At 43.2% G+C, this 26,544-nt stretch overlaps 1 protein-coding gene across 4 annotated transcripts in view; it reads left to right on the top strand.

Moving 5' to 3' along the window:
- The first annotated feature begins 10,192 nt into the window (after nt 1–10,192).
- FOCAD (focadhesin) overlaps nt 10,193–26,544 on the top strand; it is a 319,096-nt gene continuing 302,744 nt past the window's right edge. Inside the window, exon 1 of one of the 4 annotated variants that reach the window (XM_053907986.1) lies at nt 10,193–10,315. The gene's annotated coding sequence lies outside the window, so the exon portion shown is untranslated. Of the gene's footprint in view, nt 10,316–21,600; nt 22,501–26,544 lie in introns of those variants that run through there. The other 3 variants (XM_053907983.1, XM_053907987.1, XM_053907985.1) reach the window with 3 other exon arrangements.

Raw genomic sequence — 26,544 nt, forward strand, 5'->3', positions numbered from 1 at the left:
AATCATGTTTGATTGCCGCAGCTAAAGACATGTTTCTGCGGAAAATATTCTTGTTTAAGACCATTAGCCTTTCAGTGAACACAGTTGCTTAAACAGTCGAGGACACTGGGGGCACCATCAATCGTTAATTAAAAAACAAAGTAAATGGTTTTGAGTGGTTTTCCTTAGCTTTTGATGAACCGACAGATGTTCCTAGCACTGATCAGTTGTTATTTATTCAAGGAGTCAATACCGAGTTTCAAGCGACAGAAGAAGCGACCTGTATGAATTTTCTGCATGAAACAACTCTAGGTGAGTATGTTTTCAAAGAAATTGAGAAAACTTTAATTCGGTACAAGCCGAAGCGGAATCTGTTAAGATGATTTACAATGGATGGTGATAAAAATACATGTGGGGGCGCCTGGGCGGCTCAGTAGGTTAAGCATTCGATTCTTGGTTTTGGCTCGGGTCATGATCTGAAGGTCTGTGTGTTCAAAACCCGAGTCAGGCTCCATGCTGCCGGTGCGAAGCCTGCTTGGGATTCTCTGTCTCTCCCTCTCTCTCTGCCCCTCTGCAGTCTCTCTCTCTCAAAATAAATAAATAAACTTAAAAAGAATATATATAGAGAGCAAAAAAGGCTTATTTGAACAAATTTATAATGCTTGTGAAAATGTAGGTATTTAAACCCTATAGTTTATCATTGTGCTGTTCCTCAGTGGGTAATTGGCAGAAAGCGTTTGAATTTTTCTGCTTTTGAACCAGTGGTCTCCCAGGTGAACTTCATGTACTCTGATGGAATTAACGATCATCAGTCCCGTGAACTGTTGTCAAAAATAGAAGCTGAATATCTTGACTTACCTGAACCCACAAGCAGTTTGGTGGCTTAGCAGGGGTAAAGTTTTATTGTGGTTTTTGAACTCAGTCTGGAGCCCGAAATTTTTTGGAATGAGAACTTCCTTTAATCGCTTTTATTGAACACTGAATGGCTTTGAAAATTTAGCTTTAGCTGTGGACTTGATCATGTTTCTCAACATGAAATTACAAGGCAGGGAGCCTGGGTGGCTCAGTCGGTTAAGCGTCCGACTTGGGCTCAGGTCATGATCTCAAGACTTGTGAGTTCAAGCCCCGAGTCGGGCTCTGTGCTGACAGCTCAGAGCCTGGAGTCTGCTTCGGATTCTGTGTCTTCCTCTCTCTCTCTCTTCCCCTCCCCGACTCGTGCTCTCTCTCTCCTTCAAAAATAAACATTAAAAAAATTAAAAATATATATAAAATGACAAGGCAAACAGTACTTTTATGTAAAAGTTATACTGTGCTAAGTCATTTTAACAACAATTAATGTTGTTTGAAACACAAATAATGTCAAGCTGTTTAATATACTTCCTGTGCTGTCAAAGTTTTTTTTAATTTTTTTTTTAACATTTATTTATTTTTGAGAGAGAGAGAGAGACAGATTATGAGCAGGGGAGGGGCAGAGGGAGGGAGACACAGAATCCAAAGCAGGCTCCAGGCTCTGAGCTAGCAGCACAGAGCCCGATGTGGGGCTCGAACTCAGGAACCATGAGATCATGACCTGAGCCGAATCGGACGTTCAACCGACTGAGCCACCCAGGCGCCCCAAAGTTTTGTTTTTTTTTTTTTTAAATCAGGATCTCCATTTCCACAAAAATTTGCAGAGGATGTATTCTGTAAGCTCCAACTGTGGTTCCAAAAGCATTTTTGGATCTCAATGCAAGGGGAATTTTCCATATTTCAAAATCCATTTACCTTTGCAGTTGAGGGTCTTCAGTTGGAGGTGATTAATCTGCACTATAATGACATGGTAATCGGCAAATATGAAGAGAAGGGTCTAATAGGATTTTGTAAATTACTTCCAAGTGATAAATATGCTCAAGTAAAATCATACTCTCATAGGTTGATGTAAGTATTTGGCCATACGCATCTGTGTGAAAAGACATTCTCAAAGATGAAATGCATAGAATCTCATAGATGAGCCTTAATGGATGAATGTGTGCAATTGATTTTGATGACAGAGTATTAACTTTGAACTCCAATTAAATGAACTATTATCCCCTAGCAAAGAATTCTGTTCTTCTCGTTAGTAGACCTGTATGAGAAATGATTGTACTCAGGGACGCCTGGGTGGCTCAGTTAGTTGAGCGTCAGACTCTTGATATCAGGTCAGGTTGTGATCTCAACTTCACGGGATCTAGCCCCAGGTCTCTGTGTTGAGCCTAGAGTCTGCTTGGGATTCTCTTTCTCCTCTCTCTCTGCCCCTCCCCCTGATCTCTTTCTCTCTCAGAATAAATAAACTTAAAGAGGAATTATTGCGCTCAATTATTATATTTTAGATTTCATCAATAAGAATTTTGTTGAAATTGGTTTTATTTCTTGTTACTCAAGTTTCTATACAATGTCTTTAATTTTGCCTCTTGCCTCACGAATCTAAGATATTTACTTTCTGGCTCATTATAGAAAAAAAAATTTGTTGACCTCTGGTTTTGATCAATCATGTTCTATCCCCTGGGGCTGGGAACATTACTGAATCAAATAAAAATTGGGATTGTTTTAACATGGGAATTCCATTGAAATAATGTATCTTGATATTAGCAAGGATTTGATAGTTTTGCCAGGTGAATCGGGGAGAGCCTGGGTCCCGAGGCCTCAACCCAGCCCATCCCAAAGGTGTCGCCAAAGGTTCTTGATCTCGTCCCAAGAAGGAATTCAAGGGCAGACGCACAACATAGCGGACAAGCGACACAAGTGGGAAAATTTAAGTGACAGTATTCTCTGGATATGTGAAAGTGGGTGGGTGAGAGAAAGGGAGGCAGAGAAGGAGGGGGAAAGGGGTGAGGGAGAAAGAGAATATGAGAAAGAAAGAGAGAGAAGGAGCCGTGGAGCGTGTGCAGCCTGACTGTGGGTGAGTTTGTGCTGTGCCCTGGGGTTTGGGTTTCTATCTTTTATTGACAGTTGTTAACAAGGGGGCGGAATATTAATTACTTGGGGTGGGTATTTCTTGGAAGCGTTGTGTGCCTTTTCTTCCTCGTTTGGTCAGGTTTCTGGCCTACTTTGTCAGTCATCTTGGGCCTGTCTAGTTTGATCTGGCTTCTTGTGGAGGGCTGCCAGAACAGGTCTCTGACTTTTTTCAATAGCTGGCCAGGACTTCCTCTCTGTGGGCCTCCAGGTATCCTATGAGAACCTAACTGCCTAATCTAACAATAATGTCTGATGAGTAAGAAAAGTGATTGGTTACAGTCAGTAGAAATACCTGGCCACATCATCCCTACTGCCCCCGGTGACATTGAACAAACCACCAGGCACGTGAATGAGGCCATCCTAGACCAGCCAAGCTGCCAGTTGACTGTAGACATAGAAGTAGTTTCAGGAGGGACCGGCAAAGCCAGCCTCTATCACAAGAACTGCCTGGGCGACCTACAAGACTCTGAGAAGAAATAAATGTTTGTGATTTTAAGTCACTAGATTCTGGGGTGGTTTGTTACACAGCAGAAGCTGTTATGGGTGATCAAGGTGAACGTGCCAGACAGCTTCTTTGTGCCCCTTCGCTGTCCCCCGGAAGGCTGACCTGTATGAGCTCCAAGAACTTCCTTTGCTTCAGAAGATCCAGAAGGAGAAATGCGAACAAGGGAGGTTAAGGTATTAATTCCTGGGCTCTGTTCCTGTTGGGTCACTGTGGATTGGCTGTGTTCCTTGATCTATGATCCGAGGTAGTCAGGTAGTCTTTGTAGACAGCCTCCTCACTGCTTGGTAACTCCTCCTCCCCTTGCCCTTTTAGGCTCAGGGGTGATTTGGGGGGCCCCCCTATTACAAAGTCTCTCTTGTAATCTCTTTATTCCCTGACCATACCTTTGTTTCTAGGCTCTTACTGAAGTCTCCTCCAGTTTTCCTAATTTGATTGTGCTGTTTCCTGCTGGGACCCAGACTGATAGAGGGGGCCTTACCCAGAAGGTAACATCTTGGCTGACTTTTGTGATCCAAGGGAATGAGTCCAGAAGGTCCTGCGGGGGGGGGGGGGGGGGGGGAGGGAGATTGGAGTCAAGTGAGCTGGTGAGGAGTGTGGAAGGCAAGGTCAAAGGCAGGACTGGTTGTGCGTGCGTGCGTGCGTGTGTGTGTGTGTGTGTGTATGTGTATGGAAATACACAGTGCAGGAGAGGCAAATCGTGTATAGACTCGTTGGCCTTTGTAAGGACTTTGGCTCTTACTCTGAAAGAAATGGGAAACTATCGGGAGCCATTCACTCACATCCAATTAAAGCTAATAAGATTGCTTTCTGTTAATGTGTCCACAATGGAGCTGTGTGACTCAGTTCTGAATTTCTCCTCCCAGTCTCGTGCCCGCTGGTGAATGTGTGGGTGTGTTAAGCTAGCCCAGCATGCTTGGGCCTGAGTTCAAGGCTTTGTGCCTCTCCTGATGCTGTGGGTGACGTGACCTTCCCTTACAGTACAGGATTCAGACTACAGTGTCTTTCTTTGTTAGCATATTCTTTTCAGTTCAGTTAATGATTTGGGAGTGGACACATTTTTCTTACTCTCTTTCTTTTGTTGTTGTTAAAGTCAATAGGCCCTTCTATACTGACTTCAAAAAGTGTACTTATCTAAAGGGTCTGGTATAATAGAGAACTAACTGCCTCACTACTTCAGGGGAAATAATACACGAAGGTTAACAGAAATGCTGTCTGCCTGCTTACCTCTTAAAGACAGTGGTTTGTCGTGAATACTTAAAAGGCAAAGAGTTCATTTGCATTTGCCATCTCAGCCTATCCAGAAAATAATATACAGATTTGAAGCGTGTTTTCATCCTTCAGTTGACAATTCCATCTGGTCCTGGCTCTTTTAGTATTAAATCTAGCTCAACCTCTGCAGGTTATACGAATGAAGTGGCTTCTCCTCTCATCGCTCCCCAGAGAGGCCTCCCTCTCCCGGCCCTTTCTCGAAAAATCTCCCCAGGCTGACTGTCAGGGAAACACTTGCGGAGGGCTCCAAATATCCGTATCAGACGTGGGTGCGCCCTACTCCATCAAGCTGACCTTCCTAGGTCTTACCTCAATCAAAATGTAACTGCATACAGTAGCTGTATTCCCTCAGGCCCCATTCTTTGCTTTCAGCGCAGAAGGAAACCAATCTACTTAGCTAATCTGATTAATTAAGCAGGCAGGAGCCTTTTCCTCCTGGCTAACGACACAGCTGGCCTATCAGAACCAGTTCTAATCTTTGTTGTCTAACCTTGACCCTGATTTCTTTTGAAGTTTGTTATTATCACTTAAAAAAATTTCTAGCCCCGCACTCAAAATGGGCCTGTGGGTATGCAGTACAAAGAGAACGGGACTTTGCTCCTCTGGAATCTTAGTTTCCCTCTCAGTGAATTAACTGGGTTAAGCTAAATCAGTAAAACATCAAAAAATTTTGAGACCCAACATTAAGATCATTTAAAAAACCCCAAACTCGGGGTGCCAGGGTGGCTCAGTAGATTAAGCGTCCCATTCACGGTTTCGGCTCAGGCCCTGATCTCACGATTTGTGAGGTCGAGCCCTGCATCAGGCTCCGCGCTGACAATGCGGATCCTGCTTGGGATATTCTCTCTCTCTCTTTCTCTCTCTCTCAGCCCGGCCCTCCCTGCTCGCTAGCTCTCTCTTCTCTCAAAATAAATAAACTTAAAAAAAAAAAAAATAACCGCCGACTCCAAACTATAACTACTATTATCATGACTATTATCAATGACTATTATTCCATACAAGAGAGAACATTTTTATTTTTTTTAATTTTTTTTTTTAAGTTTTATTTATTTTTGGGACAGAGAGAGACAGAGCATGAATGGGGGAGGGTCAGAGAGAGAAGGAGACACAGAATCTGAAACAGGCTCCAGGCTCCGAGCTGTCAGCACAGAGCCCGACACGGGGCTCGAACTCACAGACCGCAAGATCATGACCTGAGCCGAAGTCGGCCGCTCAACCGACTGAGCCACCCAGGTGCCCCATGAGAGAACATTTTTAACACGACCACCACTACCACTGAAATATAATTTCAGAAAAAGTACTGTTCTTTTTTTTTTTTCATTTTTTTGTTTTGTTTTTATTTTTATTTTTGAGACAGAGAGAGACAGAGCATGAACGGGGGAAAGGGCAGAGAGAGAGGGAGACACAGAATCGGAAGCAGGCTCCAGGCTCTGAGCCATCAGCCCAGAGCCCGACCCGGGGCTCGAACTCAAGGACCGCGAGATGGTGACCTGAGCTGAAGTCGGACGCGTAACCGACTGAGACACCCAGGTGCCCCAGAAAAAGTACTGTTCTTTAAATTGAATACATTTAGGGGGCCGGGGTGGCTCAGTTGGTTACGCGTCCGACTTCAGCTCAGGTCACGATCTCACAGTTTGTGAGTTTGAGCCCCGCGTTGGGCTCTGTGCTGACAGCTTAGAGCCTGGAGCCTGCCTTGAATTCTGTGTCTTCCTCTCTCTCTGTTCCTCCCCTGCTCATGCTCTGTCTCTCTCTCTCCTTCAAAAATAAATAAAAACATTAAAAAAATAAATTGAATACATTTATTTTTAGTAAAACTCAATACATTGTCCTTATTTAGTTTTCATTTCAGCACTTGTCAGCGAAAACTTTGTCATGGACTAAGAGCTTCTGAGAGAGAGAGAGAGAGAGAGAGAGAAAACGCATGTGTGCACACAAGCGGGGTAGGGGCAGAGAGAGGAAGAGAGAGAGAGAGAGAAAGAGAGAGAGAGAGAGAATCCCAAGCACTGAAAGTGTAGAGCCCCATGCATATGAGATCATGACCTGAGCCAAAATCAAAAGTCAGACTCTTAATGGACAGAGCCCCCCAGGTGCCCCTGAATCTCAATTCTCAAAAGTGAAAAATCATAGGGGCCCCCGGCTGGCTCAGTCGGTAGAGCTTGCATCTCTTCATCTTAGGGTCGTGAGCTTAAGCCCCATATTGGGCATAGAGCTTACTTAAAAAAAAAAAAATAAATAAAGTGGGGGTGCCTGGGTGGCTCAGTCAGTTAAGCGTCTGACTTCGGCTCAGGTCATGATCTCGAGGTTTGTGAATTCAAGCCCCGAGCTGGACTCTGTGCTGACAGCTTGGAACCTGGAGCCTGTTTCAAATTCTGTGTCTCCCTCTCTCTCTCTGTCCCTCCCCTGCTTGCACGCTGTCTCTCTCTCTCTCTCTCTAAAGAATAATAAAACATTAAAAAAAATTAAAAAGGGAAAAATCACATACTAACATATCACTGTTTATTTTTTTTATTTTAATATTTACTTATTTGTTGTTTGGGAGAGCACACGCAGGGGAGGGGCAGAGAGAGGGGGACAGAGGATCCCAAGTGGGCTCTGAGCTGACAGGCTGACAGCAGCGAGCCTGATGTGGGGCTCGAACCCACGAACCGTGAGATCGTGACTGGAGCCAAAGTCACTCAACTGACTGAGCCCCCCAGGTGCCCTGACTTACATCACTCTTTAAAAGGGCATTTGCTGGGGCACCTGGATGACTCAGTCAGTTGGGCATCCGACTTTGGCTCCGGTCATGATCTCACAGTTCAGGAGTTTGAGCCCTGCATGGGGCTGTGTGCTGATAGCTCAAAGCCTGGAGCTTGCTTCAGAGTCTGTCTCTCAAAAATAAACAAACATTAAAAAAATTTTTTTTTTAAAAGGGCATTTCCTCATGTACTCCTAAAGGCCAGCCTTTCTACAGCAGAGATAGTACATCTGTTTGAGAGTCAGAGTGCCTGGATTCCAACTTTGGTTTTGCCACTAAGTAGGTGCATGTTCTTGGTCAAGATGCTCCCCATTCTGTGCCTACTATTCCTTATTTATAAAATGTAGGTAATAACTCTATTGGTTTCATAAGTTGTTTTGCAGATTAAATGAGTTGATTTACTTAGAGCAGTGCTGTTCACATAGTTAAGTGTTCACATATAACTTTGACTAATGCGTCTCAAGAAACATGGGAATATAATTTTTTTTTAAGTTTTATTTAAATAATCTCTTCACCTAACGTGGGGCTCGAACTCATGACCCTGAGATTAAGAGTCACATGCTCTTCTGAATGTGCCACCCAGGCAACTCAAGGGAATAGAAGAATTAAAAAAAAACAATTAAAATGGCTTAGGGGCGCCTGGGTGGCTCAGTCGGTTAAGTGTCCTACTTTGGCTCAGGTCATGATGTCACAGTTCGTGAGTTTGAGCCCTGCGTTGGGCTCTGTGCTGACAGCTCGGAGCCTGGAGCCTGCTTTGGATTCTGTGTCTCTGTCTCTCTCTGCCCCTCCCCCGCTCACACTCAGTCTCTCTCTCTCTCTCAAGAATAAATAAACATTAAAAAAAATTAAAAAATAAAAGAGTTAAAATGGCTTAAACGGGGGGGGGGGTAATTAAAATTAAAATGGTCTTAAAGAAATGCTGATGCATTTGGAATTATTAAGACTGAAGGAAAATAACAACTGTGAAAATTAATTAAGGAAAACCTCAGTAGAGTGGACTTGGGATACTTGAAGAGGAGACTGGTAGGAAAAGCCATACCACTCAATGTCAATTACAGACCCAACAGAAGAATAGACAGGAAAGAATGGTCAATTACAGGCCCCAACCAGGAAAGGATGCACCTTGCACTTCCTATAAGAAATGAACTACCCTGCAACTCAGCCAATGAGAAACCAGTATCACCCTGAACGCTTGCTTTTCTCCAATGGATTTTCATTGGATTTCATGGATTTCATTCTTCTCCATAAAATAATATTCCTCTCCTTTGTTTGTTGGACTTGCCTATGGTTTTGCTGTAGCTTGCATGTCTTGGATTGCAATTCTCTGCTATTCCTGTATAAACCCATCTTCGGCTGGTAAAATAACTGCCAGTTTATTTTCAAGATTACCATATCAAATTCCGTAAAATCAAGAAGGCAATCATAAACCTTATACAACTACTTCTCTCAGTGGATAACAGAGATTGAATATATTAGTAGTTTCAAAATTAATTCAGATAAATTCTTCCAGAATGCACAAGAGAACTGAAATGGCCGGTGGTATAGAATTACTTTTCTAAAGTGGGGTACAGGGAACCAAATCCTTCCTATGAATGATTTTGTGCTTGTCAGCACAAAATGACTTTGGAAGTTTAAGAGTACCAATGCCAAGGACTCAGAGCAGAGCTATTAAATAGACAATTTCTAGTGATGGGACCCTGGTACTAGTATTTTTTAAAAAGTTCCCCACTTCTATATATACCTTCTTAAAAAAATGTTCTAAACGAGAGAGAGAGAGAGAGAGAGAGAGAGAGAGAGAGAGAACTCGAGTGAACAGGCTCAGTGCTGCCAAGGAGGAGCTGGAGGCAGGGCTCAATCTCACCAACTGTGAGATCATGACCTAAGTCAGTCGCTGAACCCACTGAGTCACCACCCAGGTGCCCCTATATACATACCTACTTCTGAAGGTAGTTTGGAAACTGCTGGGTAAGTCAGGTTCTCTAGAGCAACTTGTCTTAACTCTTGTATATAATTTTTCCACAACTAGAATTCTTCCTTCATAACCTTTTTTTTTTTTTCTCTCTCTCTTTCTGCTGCCTCCTTCAGCTTCTGTTTTACTGTGTGCGGCATTTAGTCTTCTATGAAAACGAGTGTTCACGCACAGGTGGACATTCAGTAATTATTAGACAAAAATAGTAACAATTAGGTGTGCCTGCTCTCCCCCGCGTAACCGAGCAGAAATACCCAGGCTATAACGTCCTATGGGACTATCCAACAGGTGGATGTACCAGTGTAGCACTGAGAGCGGCAGTGCTCTGTGTCGGCCAAGGAAGTAAAAATACGAGGCAGCAGCTACAGGGGGGAAGAACGAAGTGACAAGTTGGCTGCTTGCATAAATTTTCTGAATCCTTCACGCTCTCGGGACTATTTTTTGTTCCTGAGAAACACAATCTCCAAAGCTGCTTTGCATCGTCAAAAGCTGCATAGGGGCACGCTGCCAACAGGACTACCCGGGCACGCTGCAGTGGCATCTCCAGGCGAGCTCCTTTCATCTGCTGTCTCGTAGGCTAATCCCAGCTGCGGTGCCACCCCACGCCCCCCACCTGCCGGCGCGGCTCTTCCGGCCCGCGGGCTCCCGCAGAGAAGTACCCAGCCGCCCACGCCGCCCGCCAGCCGCAGTGCGCGGCCTTGGCCTTGGGCGTGCGTGCGACGTAGCGGGGAGGGGCGGGCCGGAGCCGGAGGAGGCGCGGCAGGCGCTCGCAGTCTGCAGTCCATTGGTCCTCTCCCCGTAGTCCCCGCCCCCAGACGTTCGTGGCGGCGGGGCGGGCCACGTCAGGCAGCCGGCGCGGGGCTGAGCTTGTGGCAGAAGGGAGGTAAGCGATGCGGGGTGGCAGGCGGCCGGCTGCGGGCCGCTGCCCCCTGCTCAGAGGCCGCAGGATCTCACTCGCCTGTGGCCTGTCTCAGCTTGGCGTGGAGGGCGGCTTAGGCCCTGCAGGCCTGGGGCTGTGCTGGGAGATGGGGCAGTGGAGCATGTGGCGGCAGGGCCGCACCAGGGCGTGGGTGGCCAGGAATGGGACAGGTTCTGCCGTTTGTCCTCGTCCTTTCCTGTCTGGGCTCTGAACTCCTGGACGACTAGGCCTTCTGCGTTAGAGAGCTCCGCGATGCCTGGGTGGGGCCGGCTCTGGTGCTTGCGGTGGGGGGCTCAGCAGGATCTTGACTCGGAAACCGATCAGCGCGATCCTTGCATACTTAACCTGCAGCAGGTTGCAGTTCTTCCACTCTTCCCTGACCGGTTCCCCAGTTGAAGGCAGTGCAGGGGATTCTGGGTCGTTTCCTTTCTGGCCGGGAGGTGGGGGGCCTGGAGGGGACGGGGACGGTCTCCTCATTACCAGTGACTCATTCAGATCCTGTCCACTTCAATGCAAAGGCTTATGGGTGAGCAGGGCCTGTTTTCAGACCTCCTGATTCTCAGGCTCTGTCCTCCCTTGCTGGAATTACCTAAAAAAAAAAAATATAATAATAACATATATATACATATATATGTTTTGAAATGCCTACAACACCTATGCGGAGATTTGCAGAGACTTGCCGTTGTGTTGCACGTACGAGTTGTGTGTTGCACCATGAGTTTTAATTTCAGCTATGGCATCATCATGATCCTTCAGTTTAGTTCCTGAAATTGGTGCTTCTGCAATCAATGAAGTCATCCTATCCAGTATCATGCAATCGTTCATTCATCCATTTGACAATTTTTTTTTTTTTTTGATGAATTCCTTAATGGTTAGGGTTTTATGTCAGAAACTAACATGGCATTCCCTGCCTTTCCCCCATTGTATCTGCCAGTTTTATTGTCTAGATTTGAGATGTAGGTTTTTTTTTGTTGTTGTTGATGTTGATGGTTTAGTTTCAGGTTCCAGATTTAGGTACAGAAGCTCATGATTCTATATCGTAAGATAGAGCTCTTCTGAGATCTCATTCAGTTTTTCTTACTTTCACCTCTAGGAAGCCTCAGGCCATGATGGCTAGAGGTGCTGTAATATTGCTTACTGTACTATGAAAGACCCTAGGTTTTAGGTGCCTGTGTGTAAAGTGAGGGGATGGAATTAGAAGTATTCTGTAATTTTGAAATGTTCAAGGAGAGGAAGGGCATCGGCATGTTTACTGAACCGTGTTAGTGGTTGGGAAGTGACCATTTTTAAAACACAGAATGTATTTTATGATTATATGCTTTAATCTTTCTGAATCTGCCCACATTTACTTTTTGACTAGCAAGCAGGTGCATATTTACAATTTTGGTTCACATTCAATTCCTGCATACAAAGCACTATGACTCATCTAAATTTTGAAATGTAATAATCAGGATCTTCTTAATGTTATGCTTAAAGGTATGATATAAAGACAACTGGATAAGTATGCAATTTTCAAAGTACTTTGAGTTGCAGCGGTAGATTAGTGGTAGCTAAAACCAAGGTCTGCCTTGGTTATTTGCTTACTTGGTTAAATGTTAGGTAGTTACCATCACCTGGTTAATATCTATCAATGTCATCTCTGTGTTAACATGTATTTTATCAAGCTGAAATTTATTGGAATTCAATTGATTGCTGCTTCCACTTGAGAATTGATAACCCAAAGGTAAATAAATCATTAGTTTGAGAATAAAAATGCCCATAGAGATAGAACAATAGTTTTTTATTTGCTGATTGGTTAATGGGACTTACAAGTAAATCGTTTGGCCTTCTTGCAGGTGAAAAAATGATTTCTAAAATAGTTCTGAGACATGATATTCATAGCCTTGTGCTATTTTTTGGATGTTATTCACAAGCCATTATGTGAATTAAATTGTTTATGTCACTATTAGGGATTTGGAAAGTTTAAGGAAATACAACTTTTCAGAGTTTTGCTTTTGCAAAATTTCTAGAACTTTCTAGTTCTAGAAATGGACCAGATCAAGATGGGAAGATTGAGGAGAAATGTAAGAACTGAGGGAAAAAAAATCCAAGTGGAGACTTTTCTAGTTTAAAATTTGAGCAGAAAAAAACACAGTGAAAAACACAAACATAACTATATTTGGAAGAAGTGTAAGGAAATACTAGTGTCAGGATTACTGGTGAGTCTATATCAAAACTTTATTTTTTTAAAATTGAAGTATAATTGGCATATGCTATCCTATTAGTGTCAGGTGTATATCATAGTGATTTGATATTTTTATACATTGTGAAATTCCCGTGAGTCTAGTTATCATCTGTCACCATGCAAAGGTCTTACAATATAATTGACCATATTCCCTATGATGTACATTACATCCCCATGACTTACTGATTTTATAACTGGAAGTTTGTACTTCTTAACCCCCTTCACCTATTTTGTGCGCTCCCCCCCCCCCCCCCCATTCTCCTCTTTGGTAACAGTTTGTTTACTGTATCTATGACTCTGTTTCTGTTTTGTTTTGTTCATTTATTTTGTTTTTCAGATTGCACATGTAAGTGAAATCAGACGATGGGTTTTTTCTGACTTATTTCCCTTGGCATAAAACACTTTAGGTCCATCCATATTTTTGCACATGACAGGATTTCATTCTTTTTTATGGCCGAGTAATATTCTGGTGTATGTAAATAAAATGTACCATATCCTCTTTATCCATTCATCTATCAATGGACATCTATTTATGGTTCCTAAAAAAGAAACCTAGAGTGGTAATTTCAACTTTGATCATGGTACATCTGGGCAATACATGCTTCTTTCGGAGATGTGAAATCTATATTGTACATTTTAAATTTATTTTTATTTTTTTATTTTTACTTTTTTTAATGTTTATTTACTTTTGAGAGACAGAGAGTACGTGTGCATGTGAGTGGGGGAGGGACAGAGAGAGAGAGAGGGAGATGGAATCCCAAGCATGCTCTACACCATCAGCACAGAGCCCCACATGGGGCTCGAACCCACAAAGCATGAGATGGTGACCTGAGCCGAAACCAAGAGTCGGATGCTGAACTGACTGAGCCCCCCAATTGCCCCTATATTATATATTTTTGAAGAAGTACTACAGATCTAGGGGCGCCTGTGTGGATCAGTTGGTTTAGTGTCTGACTTCAGCTCAGGTCATGATCTCATGGTTCGTGAGTTCAAGCCCCACATTGGGTTCTCTGCTGGTAGCCTAGAGCCTGCTTTGGATCCTCTGTCCCCCCCCATCTCTCTCTGCCCTTCCCCTGCTCGTGCTCTCTCTTCTTTCAAAAATAAACAAACATTAAAAAAAAAAAGTACTACAGGTCTAAAGATGAGTAGTATAATAAAATATAGTATAATTATGTAAGTGTAAGTTTGATTTGCAATTCATGATAAGTTGGATGAAGGTAGTATATACTATCTCTACATGATAGGAAATGAGATTTGCTCAGCTGATAGGACAAGGGATGTTCATCAGTTTTTCTCCCATTTATTATTTTAAAACATTTTTAAAACATTTGAAAGATTATTTTAAAACATTTTTATTTTATATATATATAGAGAGAGAGGGGGGCAGGGGAGCAAGGGAGCAAGGGAGAGGGGCAGAAGAGGGAGAGAGAATCTTAAGTGGGCTTCACCGTGTGGGGCTCGATCCCACGACCCTGGGAGCATGACCCGAGCTGAAATCAACCAACTGAGCCAGGCACCCCTCCCATTTACATTATTTGAAACAAGGGGCGCTTGGGTGGCTCAGTGAGTTGAGCATCCAACTTTGGCACAAGTCACGATCTCATGGTTTGTGAGTTTGAGCCCAGCGTCAGACTCTGTCTGACAGCTCAGAGCCTGGAACCTGTTTCTGATTCTGTGTCTCCCTCTCTCTCTGCCCCTCTCCCACTCATGCTCTGTCTCTGTCTCTCAAAAATAAATAAAAATGTTAAAAAAAATTAAGTTATTTAAAACAAACTTTCAAGCAATATGGAAGATCCCATCTAGTTTCAAACAATAGATTGAACGTTGTTGTTTTTATAAATTGGGCCCCCTAAGCACTCCTGGTCTCATAATTTTTATCCTATTTCAAGTCCTGTTGGAAGTAATAACATTGCAGTTATGATTTTTAAATTTTGCTAAATTTATATTGGCTTTTATTCACTTAGACTGAGTTACTTTAGTTTTATATATTTTGAAGATGTTCAAAAAATTTGATATTAAATGTTGTGCAATTTTCTGTTGTTCATGATAGGGAAAATACTTCTTTAGGCCCAAGGAATTTGAGAATCTGAACTGCATAGATAGTCAGCTGTTATTATTTATTTAGAGATTTGTCTTTTCCTTTGCCTGGAGACCAATGAAGCATTCCATCCAAGGTTCTGAACTGAAGATTTCAGTTCTTTTCAGTGCATTAGATTATATCCTTTAATCTCTTTTTGGTTAAATAAATGAAGGCTTGCTAATTTGGCTGATAAACATGTTGAACAAACATCATAATTGTGAATGTTGTAACTATAGTTTTGTTACCAGGTTTTTTTTTTTTATTAAAAATTTTAAAAACATTAAAAGATGTTTATTTTTGAAAGAGACAGAGTATGAGTGGGGGAGGGGCAGAGGGAGAGGGAGACACAGAATCCAAAGCAGGTTCCAGCCTCTGAGATGTCAGCACAGAGCCCAATGGGGGGCTCGAACTCATGAACCGTGAGATCATGACTTGAGCCTAAGCCTGACACTTAACTGACTGAGCCACCCAGGCGCCCCTGTTACCAGGTTTTCTCACGGCCACGGTGTACTTTTCTTTCCTCTCTTTAAAACCTTTTTCTTTGGCCTAGCTGCTTTCAGAATTTACTGTATCTTTTACTTTATTTAATGATCATTGAACAGGTTGGTTTATATAATCAAAACTTCAGGTGTTAGTTTATGATATTAGGACACATGGAGGGAGTGGCAGAAACTTTTTATTAAAGTTTTGCATTGTTGGGGTGCCTGGGTGGCTCAGTCCGTTAAGTGTCCGACTCTTGACTTCAGCTCAGGTCGTGATCCGCGGTTCGTGGGTTTGAGCCCCACATTGGGCTCTGCACTGACCGCACAGAGCCTGTTGAGGATTCTCTCCCTCTGTCTCTGCCCCTCCCCCTCTCATGTGCTCGGTGTTCTCTCTCAAAATAAATAAAAGAACTTAAAAAAAATAAAAAAAAGTTTGGTATTGTTGAAACATTTAAATAAATGGAATTTTTAGAGTCATTGATATTAAAGATACTGTATTTATTTGGGGTGCCTGGCTGGCTCAGTTGGTAGAGCATGTGACTCTCGGGGTCGTTTTTTTTTTTTTTCCAACAAAGAGTATCTGCTCTGGTCCTGGGTCCCTAACTTTCCTTCAAAGAACTTGAAAAGTATTGTGTGGAAGCCACAGAGAGGGCCAAACTACAGAGAGGAATATTACAATTAGTTGCATGTATAGCATACTGGAGGGCAAAGGGGGGAAACTGAATATGAGATTTCAGGAGCTTCAGAGAAGGCTTTCTGGAGGCTTGTTTGCTTGAACTGAATTTTGAAAGCAAGTAGAAATTAGTTGGTGAGGACGGAGGATAAACATTCTGGGCCCAAGGGAGAAGTGAGAACAGACTGACAGATGAGAGACAAAACATAGACTCTTCACGTATTAAGGGGTGGATAGAGAAATGAGGTTTAATATATAAACAAAGAGCATATAATGAAAAGCCCTCTTCCCTACCGTTTTAAACATTTTGACCTTTATCCTTGAGGCTGTGGTGATCCAATGGGTAAGAGATTTTTTAAAATTTATTTTAAATTTTTTAAATTGACATCCAAATTAGTTAGCATCTAGTGCATCAATGACTTCAGGAGTAGATTCCTTAGTGCCCCTCGCCCATGTAGCCCACCCGCCCTCCCACAACCCCTCCAGCAACCCTCAGTTTGTTCTCCATAATTATGAGTCTCTTCTGTTTTGTCCCCCTCCCTGTTTTTATATTATTTTTGTTTCCCTCCCCTTGTGTTCATCTGTTTTGTCTCTTAAAGTCCTCATATGAGTGAAGTCATATGATTTGTGTCTTTCTCTGACTGACTAATCTCACTTAGCATAATACCCTCCAGTTGCATCCACATAGTTGCAAATGGCAAGATTTCATGCTTTTTGACTGCCGAGTAATACTCCATTGTATATCTATACCACCTCTTCTTTATCCATTCATTCATCGATGGACATTTGGGCTCTTTCCATACTTTGGCTATCATTGATCGTGCTGCTATAAACATGGGGGTGCATGTGTCCTGAATGGGTAAGAGATTTTAAGTTGAAGAAAGTTAAGATCAGTTTCATGTGGCAAGGCGAGGAATGAATGGTAGTGGAGCAAGGCGCGTTGGTGAAAGGGCAGTATGATAGAGCTCCAAATGATGCAGGGGGGCTTGAGAGACTAGGATGGACCCAAGATCTATTAAGATGATGAAAGCGGTGTCTAGTTCGATGTGTGGGATGAGGAAAAGGTGGATGGAGTCAAGGATACCTCCTAGGTTTATGGCTTCCCAAGGTAGGAATCACATGAGGATTATCAAGAAACTAAGATCAGTCTTGGATATGCCTTTAGGTCACACATTTGATGCTGTTCTGTGGGCAGTTGGCAGTACTGGTCTGGGAAGGAGGAGGTGGTTTTAAGCAATATAGCGATTAAGATGTTATCAATATATAGGTGATAGTTAAAACAGTGTGCGTATAGATCTAGATACCGAAGAGAGTTTGTAGGATAAGAAAGAAGCAAGCAAAAAAGAAACTCTGGGAAGTACCACCGTATAAGGAAGATGATCCAGTGAAAAAGAATGAGAAGGAACAGTGGAGCTCTAGAAGGCAAGGGCGTCGAGGATTTCAGAAGGAGAGAATGGACAACTGTGAAATACCACGGAGGATGGAAGAGTGCTGTCTAGAGGTTTTAGGAAGGTCTACCACATAGGCAAGAATGATTAGTTTGCAACGTTCCTAGTTCATATAATTGTATAACTTTCTGTAGCAAAATTCAATAGAACCAGACGTTATGTATAGTTGGAATGAACCAGTGTTTGGATTTTGTTATCTACCTATGATAGGAATGCAAGGGAGCTCAAGGTATTAGTAAGACAATGGTAGAAGTGTTGAAACATGAGGTTTAGACTGCGTGGAGGTAGTGACCAAGCCAAGAGGGGGCTGAGAGATTGATAGAAAATATTGGTTCAAGGGATTAGAAGTCTGGGTGAGGTGTGCATGTATAAGGTATATAGGGTATAAGGAAGATAGCTGATAGAAGTACTCTGGAATCAGAGAAGAATATTGGAGTTTAAGATTTTAGGGTGCTGATAGAATGTAGGAATTGGCCAGGGGTGTAGATGGCTGAAATGGAGGTGATACGGAGATATTCAAGAATAATGAGACTGGTGTATTGGATGAATCACTGACTTAGAAATGGGCCCCAGAAGACCATGGTACCCAGGGTGGAGAGCCAGACTATGGTTTCTGAGTTTTAAGATTGCCTATAGTAGTGATTAGTATATATGGGACATGAAGATACTTGGATGGCATGACCTCACAGGTATGAGACTAAAAGGTCAGGCTTCTTCTGGGCCTTGGAGCTTGGCAGAATGATTAACTTTCACCGAAATGGCCACCAAAGAAGGAAAGTGTAGTTTCCGTTCGGCCTAAGAAGTAGGGGGAACATCTCCGTGTTGCCTGTGGAGTCTGCTTGGGATTCTCACTCTCTCTCTCTTCTCCTCCCCTGCTCGTGCTTCGTCTTGAGAGGAAGAGAGAGAGAGGGAGAGCGAGAGGGAGAGCGAGCGAGACAGTGTGCTCTCTCTTCCAACCCTCTCTTAAAATAAACTGTAAATTTAATTTTTTTAATGTTCTTGTTTTATTTTTGAGAGAGAGAGCATGAGTGGAGAAGGGGCAGGGAGAAAGGAAGACACAGAATCCGAAGCAGGCTCCAGGCTCCGAGCTGTCAGCACAGAGCCCGACACGGGGCTCGAACTCATGGACTGTGAGATCATGACCTGAGCCGAAGTCGGTCACTCAACTGGCTGAGCCACCCAGGCGCCCCTCAAAATAAACTTTAAAAAGAAGTAAGGGGAGCATCTAATGAAGATGTTGAGCATCTAATAACAGAACTTGTTAACCATGGAATCAGAGTCCAAAAAGCGAGGACTGTTTACTGGAGAGGAAGGCAGGTTAGGAAGTGTTGGGTGTGAGGGAGGCTGACCCTGTTTTTCTGAAGCGTTTGTCTGGCTTTGAAGCATTTGTCTTGACTTCCAACACGCTTTTCATCGCACGTGCCAGTTCTCCGGTATTGTTAGGACGCCTGGAAGGTTATGTTGACCATTTTAGGTTCGTTCTGGTGTAAAAAATGCCTCGATACTAATGACGACTGCCATGGATTTGGGAGGCGGGCATACATGCACCTACCTCTGATTTCCTTCCTGTTATCTTAGGGCCTCGAGGCCCGTTGAGCAGTCTGTGTTTCTAAGGACTGTTCCTCACTCATGCATAAGATCCTGTTCGTTTTACCTCTTCAGAGGTTTGGCTCCAATTTCTCTCCTGCAAAATTGCTTTTTTCCCTCATTGCTGGATTATTCCCTTCAGTATGTTAACATCCTATTTCTCTTATCTTAAAACAATTACCTTTCCAGGGTGCCTGGCTGGCTCAGTCGGTGGAGCACGTGGCTCTTGATCTCGGGGTTGTAAGTTCGAGCCGCACACTGGGTGTAGAGATTTCTTAAAAACAAAATCCTAAAAAAAAGTCTTTAAAGGGGTGGCTGGCTGGCTGAGTCAGGAGCATGCAACTTTTGATGCGGGGGTTGTGAGTTTGAGGCCCGCATGGGGTATAGAGATTACTTAAATAAACAAATAAACACTTAAACTAAAATTTTTATTTTATTTTGGAGAGGTGGGGGAGGAGGTGCAGAAGGAGAGAGAGAGAGAATCCTGAGCAGGCTCCACCCTTAGTGCAGGGCTGGATGTGGGGCTCGATCCCATGACCCTGGGATCATGATCTGAGCCAAAATCAAGAGTGCTGTTGCCATGTCCAACCAACTGAGCCACCCAGGCACCCCTCCGGAAAACAAAATCTTAAAAAAAAATTTTTTTTAAACTAAATCCTTAAAAAAACCACAAAACCTGTCTTCATCCCATTTCCCCCTTATGCCGCCGCATAATTTCTTTTTCCCCCTTTATGGTGAAACTTATGTGTCCATTTACTTTCTTCTCTTTCTTCCTCAAACCCACTGTAATCTGGCTTCCCTCACACTCTGAAACAATTTGCTCTCCTCAAAGTGACTCTGATTTTCATTTTGCTAAACCCAAAGGTCTGTCTTTCAATCCTCATCTCTTACCTGACCTATCAGCATTTCTGCCCCAACTTTACTGAGTTATCAGTGACACATATTGCGAAAGTGGCACATATTAACAGAAGAGAAATCTAGTAAGTATTTTAAAAATAATCACTCTATGGGGCGCCTGGGTGGCTCAGTTGGTTAAGTGTCTGACTTCGGCTCAGGTCATGAGCTCATGGTTTGTGGGTTCGAGCCCTGTGTCGGGCTCTGTGCTGACAGTTTGGAGCCTGGATCCCACTTCAGATTCTGTATCTCCCACCACCACCCCTCCCCCCGCCCCCGAAAATCAGTAAACATTAAAAAAACTTTTTTTGGAAAAATAATCATTCTGGGAGTGCCTAGGTGGCTCAGTCGGTTGAACATCCGATTCTTGATCTCTGCTCAGGTCATGATATCACAGTTTATGAGTTTGAGGCCCACATCAGGCTCTACTCTGAGAGTGTGGAGCCTGCTTGAGATTCTCTGTCTCCCTCTCTCTGCCCCCCTCTCTCAAAATAAATGAATAAAATTTATATATATATATGTTTATATATATATATAATATATGTAATTAAATATATAATTATATATTACATATAATAATAAATATATAATAATATATGTAATTAAATATATAATAAAAATATATATAATAATAATAATCACTCTGGCTGCTATTGCAAAAAATGCCCCACGTTCTACCCATTTCCTATATGCACATTTCTTTACAAAGTGACTTTGTTGCTTCCCTCAGGAAGAGGTAATCCATTTCTCCATCCCCTTGAATCTGGACTTCCTTGTGACTGCTTTAATCAGCAGCAGGGGAAGTGGGATTTCTTAGTCTCAAGGCCACGTAGCTTCCTCTTGCCTTGCTTCCATTAGACCACCACGTTAAGAAGCATGGAATAGCTTGCTGTAACACATGTAGGAGAGACAGGCCATCCCAGCGGAAGCCTCCAAACCTACCGGTCCCCGTTTGCCACATGAGTGAGCCTAGACAAGACTCGCAAAAGAAGTACCCCCTCTCCTCTTCTTCAAACCCAACCCAACTTGCCAACCCCAGAATCATAAACTAATAAGTGATGGTTGCTTTGCCTCACTAAATTTCAGAAGTGGGTTGTAATCGCTAACCAATATAGAGGCTCTTAGAACATCAAGGGCGGACAATGGGGGGCTTACACTAGAGTGAGAATGGTAGGTAATGAGAAGTAGTGAGAAGATTCTAGACATATGTGTGGATTGTAAGAGAAATTGGAGAGTCAAGGATGACACCCAGGTTTTTTCCCTGAGTCATAGAAAAGAAGGAGTTTCCATTAACAGAGATGGGGAAGACCACAGATGAAGCAAGTATAGGGAAGAAATCAGGACTTGAGTTTGAGTTTTCTATTAGTCATTCAAATAGAAACACTGGGTATGTATCTGGATACACAGAGTCTGGATTTCAAGGAATGAGGTTCAGGCTAAAAATATAAATTTTGCAGCTGACTATTACCAGTATTAAAGACTGAATGATATGATTGAGGGACCGTGAGGTCTAACACTGAGCCCAGGAGTACTCCAATGTTAAGAGGTCAGAGAGATAAGAAAGAACCAGGAAGGGAAAAGAAAAGGGGCATCAGGTGAAAGAAAAACCAGGAATTGTGCATCTTTGATCATTAAGGGAAGAAGGTGTTTCAAGAAGCAGAAAGTGATCAACTGTTTTAAAAAATGCTGATGGGGGGTGCCTGGGTGGCTCAGTCGGTTAAGTGTCCGACTTTGGCTCAGGTCATGATCTCACAGTTCATGAGTTTGAGCCCCATGTCGGGCTCTGCTGACAGCTCAGAGCCCGGAGCCTGCTTCAGATTCTTTGCCTCCCTCTCTCTGACCCTCCCCTGCTCGCTGTCTTTCTGTGAAGAATAGACATTTAAGAAAAATTTTAAAAACGCTGATGGGAAATGGTAACTATGGGACAGGCTGGAGGTGGCAGTAATACGAGGGTGGTAATCATTTGGCAAAAATGTTACAATTTATATCTCAAAGTGAAGAGGCTGCTATTCCGTGACTAAAGTTCAGGTATTCCATGCCATTGATTTGAGAATATGACCCTCTTCCAAAGAACAAAGAGCCTGGATGTGGAAGAACACTCTGGCTAAACAGACCTCTGAAAAAAAACAGATCACAAAAGTACTTGCAAGAGGAAGCCACGGGTTTCCTCGGGTAAGAGCCAGAATCTGTTCCAAGAGCTTTGCCATAAAACACCAAAGAGATACCCAGGCCCGAAAATAGTTTGGTACCAAAAGCCTACCTTTAGTCTTCTGCATTGCAGCAGATGACTGCTTCTTTCCGTTGTCTGACCTAAAACCTTTGGTGTCCTCCTTTCCTCTTCTTACCTTCCACATCCAGTCCGTTTGCACATTTTGTCAAAATATATGGAAAGTCTGACCTCTTCTCCCCGTTGCTACTGCTGTTCTCCGAGGCAATGTGGTTTCTCTCCCCGGATTATTGCTGGAACCTCCTCATGGTCTCTTCTTTTTTCCATCCTTGCCTGTTTATGGTTTACTTCTTCAGAGAAGCCAGAATGATCTTTTAGAAATGACAGTCGAGTCTGACATCCTCCTGTCCCAAACCCTGTAGGACTCTTCTGTCTCACTGAGGAACCCCAAAGCTCACGGAGGCCTGCAGGGACTTACAAGATCTGGGCCCCTGGTCACTCTTTGCTCTCCCACTGCCCAATTTGTTCATGTGGACCAACCACATTGGTGTCTTCGGTCTTCCCTAAACCTGCTAAGCATGTCTCCACCTCAAGGTTTGTGCTTCGTGTTCCTTCTGTCTGGAATGTTCATTACTTCCTTCTGGTCTCTGTCCAAATGTCACTCTCCCAGAAAGGCCTTTCTTTATCCTTTGACAGATGCCCAAACATATAAGACTGCCCTAAAGGGGCGCCTGGGTGGCTCGGTGGGCTAAGTGGCTCTTGCTTTCGGCTCAGGTCATGATCTCCCCGTTTGTGAGTTAGAGCCCCGTGACGGACTCTGCGCTGACAGTATGGGGCCTGCTTGGGATTCTTTCTCTCTGACCTTCCTTGGCTCGCCCTCTCTCTTCCTCTCTCCGTCTCCCTCTCTCTGCCAGTAAATGGATGAATGAATGAATGGACTGTCCTAAAATTTATCTATTGATGACGTAGTGGTTTTGAGGTGTTATGTTGTATATGCATTTGGAAAATTAAAAGGAAATAAACTCTTTGTACTGTAATTTTAGCAACTAAAAGAACCTAGCTTTTATAGAGTTTCAGTTATAGGCTAGACGAATAAGTGCTAGAGAACTACTGTTGACACACAGTGCCAGTAGTTAACAACATGGTCTTGTGAACTTCAAAAAAAAATTTTTTTTTTTTTTTACAGATTATTTTATTTTGACTTTTGACTTATTTATTTATTTTTTTAGAGAGCAGGAGAGGGGAGAGGGGCAGAGGGAGGAGCGAGAATCCCCAGCAATCTCCACGCTCCCGCCGCCCCGGGATCGTGACCCGAGCCAAAACCAAGAGTCGTACGCTCAACCGACTGAGCCCGCCCCCCCGCCCCGGGCGCCCCCCCCAAATCCGATAGAGTAGATCTCATGTTAGGTTGTCTTTAACGACCATGCCCAACCAAAAGGATACAAGACACGGAAGGTGTTGCGTGTCTATGACGTTGATTGTGCCGATGGTATCCTGGGTGTTTGCATGTGTCTGGACTCCTCACGTGGTACATGAGAAGTTATGTGCATTTCCTTGGATATCATGTCCATTATTATACAGTAGCGTGGTGAAAAAAAATACCTACTCTCTCACCTGAGGCTAACTTACTTGATTAACATGAGATTGGAGAAAGTTGAACACACTGGAGGAACACTTAATTTTTTTCAGGGACAGATGGATTCATTTGCTGGCAAACCACTTAGAATCCAAGGTAATTCTGTTAGCTTACTTGTTTGGAACTCTGCAGGACCATTAGAGCTTCTAATAACTCAAAGGTGTGACTTTCTCATTAAATAGCTCTTAATAAGCAGTGTAATTGGATCAAGTGAGACCTTTTTATCTTGTGTGCAGTGGTGAAACTGCCTCTTGCAGACAGTGATAAAGGACTGTGGTTTCAAGTGAATCGATAACATTACCACTTTTTTTTAAAGATTTTATTTTATTTTTGTAAAGTTACCTCTACTACACCCAGTGTGGGGCTCAAACCCACAGCCCTGAGATCAAGAGTCGCACACTCCACCGACTGAGCCAGTCATGAACCCCGAGATCACTCTTTTTTTTTTTTTTTTATCGAGACCCCAAAACTGACCTTATGGTTTTATTTGAAGAGGATTAGTGATTTTTATTTAGTGTAAAAAAAGTAATGTATGCCAATTGCAGGGGAGGTGGGGAATTAAATGTAGCAAATACAAGGACGAATATGATAGGTGGTAATCACCTGTCATCTTATTATCCAGAAGGGTACTTGTTAACATTTTTGCATATTCACTTTTTTCCTTAATCCTTTATGTATATACTTTATATATATACTTTAAACTTGGTTATGTTCATGATTGTTTGCAAAAATTTCTTTCTTTTTTAAAAAAATTTTTTAAATGTTTACTCGCTTTTTGAGAGAGAGAGAGAGAGAGAGCGAGGCAGAGAGCGAGAGAGACACAGAATCCAAAGCAGGCTCCAGGCTCTGAGCTGTCGGCACAGAGAGCCTGGCACTGGGATCGAACTCATGAACTGTGAGATCATGACTTGAGCTGAAGTCGGCCACTTAACTGAGCCATCCAGGTGCCCCTTTTTCTTTCTTTCTTTCTTTCTTTTTTTCTTTCTTTCTTTCTTTCTTTCTTTCACTCTACCATAAGCATTTCCTTATACGATTAAAACTTTGTAAATGTATTTTTCATACCTAATCAGTATTTTATCTGCATATTCCGTAGCTTATCTTTTAGATCAATGAATAACTTTATGCCGAAGATGGTCGCCTTTAACCCTATTGTATCCTTTTCTGGCGTTTTAATACTTAGTCATTTTGAGAGAGAGGGAGAGCGGGTTCACATGGGGGAGAGGCAGCGAGAGAGGGAGAGAGAATCCCAAGTAGGCTCTGCACTGTTAGTACGGAGCCAAATGCTGAGTCTGATCTCGCAAACTGAGATCGAGACCTGAGCGGACATCCAGAGTCTGACGCTGAGCCGCCCAGGCCCCTCCCCCCTTTTGTATTCTTTGTATTCTTATACTTTTGAAATGGGGAGTGAATGGGACTTGAAGACCTACATGCCACCCTGGGGGAGGTAGCCAAGAAGTGCCAAGCATCAGATCAAATGCTCAGTCAGTAGCACCTTGACTGCCCACTCCTGTAGCAAAGTGGGTTCGTCTTGACCTACCTTAGACTTTCAGCTTTATTGTGCCAGGTTCCCTGTGGGATTCAGTTGGGTGGGTGGGCCTTGGGGAGTCTCTTGTGGTCCTGGGCACCAGGCTGGTTCTGCCTTATTTCTGCGGCTTTGAAGACCTGTGCGTCAGTTTGGAGGGAAGCCAGGTTGGGAGCGATCTCCTAGTGTCTGCATTTGGGCCGAGAGGCAGAAGTGGTCTTTGAGGTTGAAATGATGCTCTTTGAACAGTGGCTTTATTGTGAGTTTGCCGGTCTATAGAGCTGCTGCTGCTGTTCATGTAGTCGGTCATCTATTTCCCCCATGGTGTTGAAAAGTTTCCTAGAAACTGTACCTATAAAAATTGCATGTATCGGTTTGAAAATTTGTAAACTTGAAAAAAAAAAAAAATGCTGGGGATGCCGGGTGGCTCCGTGGGTCGAGCGTCCGGCTCTTGATTTCAGCTCAGGTCACGGTCCCAGGGTCGTGGGATCAGGCTCTGCATCGGGCTCGGTGCTGAGGGTGGAGCCGGCTTGAGATTCTCTCTTTCCCTCTTGCCCCTTCCTCCCCCCCACCCCCTAAAAATTCCCATGAGGAGCTACATGTTCCTCTTCCTGCTCCTCCAACTGCTCTTCCTCCTCTTCTTTAAGTATAACTTGTTTGGTAAAGGTTTTATTTTTAAGCAATCTCTATGTCAACGTGGGGCTCGAACTTACAACCCAGAGAGCCAGAGTCCTATGTGCTACCGACTAGTCAGCCAGGAGCCCCTAAATATGATCTTGAAATGAACTATCAGGGACATTCTACATACCGTATTCTGCCAACTGGATATCGGCGTGTTTTTTGTTTTTTCCAGGAGCCTCTTCTAATTCTTACATGTGGTGCTTCGTGTCTCCAGGCTAATGTGAAATGATTTACTAAAGGTCTTTTGCTCGGGATGGTTGTGAAGGTTTAACTGGTATCTGCTTATTAAGCACCCTACAAATAAAAACAGCCGTGAATAATGCCAGCTGTGGAATAGAAAATTAGTAAATGTTACTTCTTTGGGTAGTTACATGCTTAAAGCGCCTTTTACCCCCAGTGGGAAATATGCAGAGGTGATACTGTGGGTTTCTAAAGGGTTGTAATACATAGCAGACTAAGGACGTGGCTATAACAGATAATAGCTGTCGACTGAAGCATTCAAGTAAAACTTATGATGTATTCAAGTAACAAAGACCCATTTTCCAGCTCTGTTAGATTCAGCTGGAAACAGTGAAGAGCCAGTCTTGTGAGCTTTTGCATGTGTTCTTTGACCTTTTTTTTTTAATTTAAGAAAATGTATCAAAATGAATAACAGTGTAATAAAATATCACTAATCTGGGTTCTGCTGATTTAGGATTTGGACTTGGTTCATCGTGATACTATCTATACAAAAGTTATTTGCTCAGTGGAAAAAAAAAAAAAGCCAGGGAAGGGATGTGGCTAAGGAGAGTGAATTATT

This window comes from Panthera pardus, unplaced genomic scaffold, assembly GCF_024362965.1.
Source record: "Panthera pardus isolate Hobbes unplaced genomic scaffold, ASM2436296v1 HiC_scaffold_20, whole genome shotgun sequence".
In the NCBI taxonomy this organism is placed as follows: Eukaryota; Metazoa; Chordata; class Mammalia; order Carnivora; family Felidae; genus Panthera; species Panthera pardus.